Raw genomic sequence first — 5,523 nt, forward strand, 5'->3', positions numbered from 1 at the left:
GAGTTCATTCAACGGAATAATAGAGTGGGTGTGCCGCCGATTGCAAGCAAAAAGGGAGGTGCACAACTATATGTTATAGCAGTCCTATATACGAAATTTCAACGTTCCACGGCCAATCAAATTTGATTTATGCGAGATACATACATACATACGTACCTACAGACGTCCTGAAAAAATCTTTTCTGAATCCATTTTAAGTCCGTTTTACAATCCATAGTCCTTTATTTTGTCTGTATGTACAAATGTCCGCAAAAAATATTTTCTAAATGGTTTATAGAGCGGCCATATTGGATATTTCCTTTGAAATATGTTGCACGAAAGTTTTGGCTATTACAATTCTTCATTTACTTCATACAAGGTATAAGATATTTCTCTATGCCTTCTTAGCATGCCTTCGTAATGTAGTGGTCAGCATTCTCGACGTGAATTTGAGAGGTCCGTGGTTCGAGTCCAGGCGAAGGCATTGTTCATTTTTCATATCTCCTTGTTAAAAAAAATATCTAATGTTTCTATGGTGGCGCCCGAACTAAAAATGGCGGTGGATGATGATTCTGCGCCTCTAGGATTTAGCGATTGGGTCCCCTAATCCCCAGTCGCTCTTTAAAAGGGGGAGTATGCAAGGTATTTCTCCCGCCTTCTTAGCATGCCTTCGTGGTGTAGTGGTCAGCACGCTCGACGCGCATTCGAGAGGTCCGTAGTTCGAATACCGGCGAAGGTATTGCTCATTTTTCATCACTTCTACTCCGAAATAACCTAATAGTCTCTAGAAAAGGAAGTAAAAAAGGGAGTCTAAGGTTACTTAGTTGTAAAAAATGGGAAAACAAAATAAGTGTGTGTGCATTTAAGTATGGCAAGGTCTCGAGAGCTATCTGCCTAAAGGAAGGGATGCCTTCGTGGAGGACTTTCTAAGGAAAACTTACTCGTATACACTTTACACATGGGGAAAGCCATGAAAACGCCCATGCAGCCCGCCCGTTCGCGGGATTCTAGCCTCGGACCGAACTACCAGTGTTCAGCGACTTTACCGCTCGGCCGCTGGTTTGCCCAACAAAATTAGAAATTTATATTATTGAACAATTTCGTTTCTTCATATTCTTTCGTGTGTGTGCACTGTTTTCTGTGGCTTTTAAAAATCTCAAAATTTAGCGTTTACAAACGTATAATTAACAACGGCATCATTTATTACTTGTGCTCAAAATTCCTACAGCTACTGAGCCTGAATATCATTTATCTCTACTTCAGAATCAACCATTTTGAAATCGCTCGTTTGTCTTGGTAATTTGATATCCATTGACTTTAAGATTTCAACATTTAAAAACGTATTTGCCATAACATTTTGAATTTTAAAACAAGAATGATTATAAAATTTTAATTATTCAATTTTCTCGAATGATTTTAAAATATGCTGTAGCATAAATTTAAACAGAAGGGAAATTTTTCATTTTTCTTCTTTTAATTCATTAATTATTTTATGAGTTTTAAATGAAAGTTTATAAAATGATATAAAACCATTTTTATTATTTTCGTTTATGTTCTTGGTTTGGAAAACAACCTAACAGCTCATCAAATTTAGTTCTACTCAAACAGTGTCTTTGATCCTTAGGGTCTTAATGAATTTCACGAATTCGATCTAAAAAAACATATTTTATTCTTCAGAGATTTTATGTAAGAGAACAACTGTGAAACTCGGCTGTTCTTGGTTTGGAAAACAACTTAATAGCTCAACATATTTAGTTCTATCTAGTCTTTGATCCTTAGGGTCTTAAATATGCTAATGAATTTCACAAATTCAATCTAAACAAACATATTTTCTTTAGAGATTTTACGTGAGCAAAAAACTGTGAAACTTGGTTCAATAAAGAATCCAAACTTCAAGTGAGAAGTAGTACAAAAGCCAGCAAATGAATGACAGCGAAACTGGAACTGAAGAGCCATCACAAAAGAATTCCAATAAAGGATTACAAAGAACTGGATTCGCAGACCCTCATCTCAAAAAAGAGGTATCACCAGACAGTTAGGGATTACAGCATGTCAGAATGATTTGCACTTGGAAAGAAGTAAGATCGAAAAGAAATTGCAATAAAGAGGACACGCACTAAGCATTTTATGCTTCAGATATTGTCTTCAGAACAATCAAGTCATTTCAAGAATGTAGTAAAAAGGTGGATAAATGACATCTTCTCACATTAGGAATATACTTTGCAATTTTACAGCTTTATATCATCTAAACAAAGACTGCGATGAAAAGACATAAAGAATATATTTATTATTGATAGTAAATATTAACATACTGACTCTTCTACTTAAACTATAGGGTTGTCCTTGTTCTAATAAAAGGTATCCTAAAATTCACTCAAGACAGAAAATACTAGTTTATAATAAAAAATGTTAATTTTTTTTATTGATTAATGAAGTAGGAGTATAGGGATAAGTATGGAATAGCGCATCGAGTGGTTACAGCCGAAAACATCGCGGCAAAAACATCGCAGACGAAAATGTCGCGGAGAAAACAACGCAAGGCGAAAACGTCGTGCTACAAAACATCGTGGGAGAAAACATCGCAAAGAGAAAACATCGCAGTTCTAAAACATCGTGGTACAAAACATCGTCGTCGAAAATAAAGCGGTTCAAAAACATCGCAGTTTAAAAATATCGTCGTCGAAAATATCGTGGTAAAAAATAAAGTATCTACAAATCATCGCATGACGATAACATCGCAGACATGTTTTTTTCAGGCATTCTTTAATAAGTGTAAATGGATATTCCCATAATGATTTGTGAGCGCAAGATGGAAAGAAGGATAATTTTTACTTTCATATTTTTTATTAATTAATAAATTTTTGCTGAGAAAATAAAAGGAAACTTAAGATAATATTTATAAAAAAATTTATAAAGAAATTAATGCAACTTATAGCACTTAATAGAATTTTAAACCGACATAGTTAACTAACAAAGGCCATTAATAAATCATTTTTATAAAGTTTTTACTGGTAATATTTCATGAAAAGTATAATCTATAAGTTACATTTAATTTTCTATGCTTATGTTTCCTTCTTACGTTTTCAGCAAAAATTTATTAGTTAATAAAATATGTGAAAGTAAAATTTATCCTTCTTTACACCTTGCGCTCACAAATCATTATGGGAATATCCATTTACAATTACTAAAACCTGAAAAAAGCATGTCTGCGATGTTATCGTCATGCGATGATTTGTAGATGCTTTATTTTTTACCACGATATTTTCGACGACGATGTTTTTAAACTGCGATGTTTTTGAACCGCTTTATTTTCTACGACGATGTTTTGTACCACGATGTTTTAGAACTGCGATGTTTTCTCTTTGCGATGTTTTCTCCCACGATGTTTTGTAGCACGACGTTTTCGCCTTGCGTTGTTTTCTCCGCGACGTTTTCGTCCACGATGTTTTTGCCGCGATGTTATCGGTGGACACCCATCGAGTAAATGGCCTCCACGGCTTTGCTGACACATATGCACTCTTTTGCAGAAGTTTTCCTGGACCGTTTTGCAAAACTGTAGTTGAATTTCATTGATACAGCGCTCCATTTCTTCCTTCAAGGTGCTGGTGGTCGTGGCCTTACTGGCATAAACGTTAGACTTCAAAACATTCCAAAGAAAAAGGTTCAACGGCATTAAATCGCATGATCTGGGCATCCAATTCTGTTCACCCAAACGGGAAATTATACGACTAGGAAAGGTTTCATGCAATAATGGAATCGTTTCTCCGGCTGGAAAATGGACTAAGCACGTTGAATGCGTCATCTCAAAAGCCAGGAAGAGGCTCCCCATTCTTCAAGACTAGCTGGTGCTAAATGGTGATGTGGCAAAGCTACCCATAATACTGCTTATAAGACTTATGCCAAGCAGGTTTTAAATAATTGCAATGAAGGGCTGGTACCTGCCTCGGATAGGGTCTTGGGTATGCTTCTTATTTTCTAAAACCAGGCTTTACGCTTGGTCACTGGAAGTGTTAAAACTATTCCCGTACTTCCTATGCATTTGCTTTGGGACCTACAGCCAATGACTAACCTGGTTCAGAGGAATGCAGCTACCCTTTATAATAGGTTTACTAGACTACCAAATATATATTTTTGTCGTAAATACGATTTTAACAGAGTATGTAATCTAAAGACTCAGAAGGTCTTCATTCATTGCGTCCGGGAGAACGCTCAATATAATGCCATTAACGACAAGGCCTATATGAAATGTTAACTCATATAAATCGTGTGCAGTTTATGGTTCTCGATGTCAGATTGCACTTGACTTTGAATGTGAGGAAAAACGACCTATGCACAACTGCTCTTCGTGCTATCACTTTGGAAACCATTAATACCTACTATCCTCCAGGTGATTGGCTTCATATTTACACTGATGGTTCTCTTTTGGATTTCACCCAGGGCGCTGGTGCTGGCGTCTTATATGATCTGTTTTCCTTTTCCTACATGTTGGCTCTCATACAACCCGTTTTGATGGGGAAGTCGAGGCCATCCATTTAGCCCTTCAGCAACTTTATGCCCGTCTCTCTCCTCTTGATAAGGCTTTAATTTTATCTGACTCAAGTTCTGCCCTTCAGACCTTAGCTAGTAACATAGGAAAATAAACTGCTTGTGGGCAGAGCTGCACGGAGCTATTGAGCAGAATTCAGACAAAGAGTGCTTTCCAGTGGGTGCCATCACATTGTAGCCTTTGAGGAAATGAGATAGTGGACCGTTTAGCAAAAAAAGGTACGGATATTCTTCAAAGGTCTTCCAGAGACATAGTATCTCTTCACTCTGCTAAACTTAAAATTAATAGTATCTATAAAGAATCATTTCGTAATGCTGCTGTTAGTGCTACTGAAAATAAGTCATGGAGGGTGCTATTAAAAGCCGACTGTGTCTCGGACTCTCCTCGTGCTACTGTTGCGACTGAGTTTAGACTATTGACTGGACATGGCTGCCTTGGTGCTCATTTGTTTCGTTTTAATCTGACTGCCTCACCTTTATGTGCTTTGTGTGATTCTGAACAAGTCATGGACGCTGCTCATCTGGACGTGTGCTCTGTAAAGTTTGGACTGTATTGTAAAAACGTACTGGAGAACTCGTTGCCTGATGACCTGATGGTCAATGCCAAGCATTCACTAAATAAATAAAAAAAAATCTCGGGCTGTACAGCATGTCGCATCCTACCTTGCAGTTTACACATAAAAATGGACTATCCTATCGCCATAACATGATTTATTGAAATAAACCTGCATTTGGTCAGGTTTATTTCAATAAATGATCTTGGGCGGCTCCATGTCATCTGAAATCTTGATTACTTGCTAGCCTTTTCGTTCTTGCTCTTGTTTAATATTCTATATAAATAAATAAATAAGTAGGTGGGTGAGAGGGAGAATGCAAATACACTCATGTCCAATTAAGGATAATGCAAAATCAGGCAAAGGAAGAGTTAGAAGCAAAACAAATTTCACTTATTTGTAAAGCTTATTTATTAAACAAAAGGTAAAGAGGGAAAAAAAAAGT

The 5,523-nt window shown here is 36.7% G+C and overlaps 1 non-coding gene across 1 annotated transcript; it reads left to right on the forward strand.

Annotated features, from left to right (window-relative positions):
• Positions 1–390: 390 nt before the first annotated feature.
• On the forward strand, positions 391–463 carry TRNAS-UGA (transfer RNA serine (anticodon UGA)). Its single transcript has one exon. It is a non-coding gene; the product is annotated as a tRNA-Ser (tRNA).
• The last annotated feature ends 5,060 nt before the right edge of the window (positions 464–5,523 follow it).

Source organism: Stegodyphus dumicola, chromosome 6 (assembly GCF_044657685.1).
Source record: "Stegodyphus dumicola isolate Sdum_Otavi_A_Nest chromosome 6, ASM4465768v1".
In the NCBI taxonomy this organism is placed as follows: Eukaryota; Metazoa; Arthropoda; class Arachnida; order Araneae; family Eresidae; genus Stegodyphus; species Stegodyphus dumicola.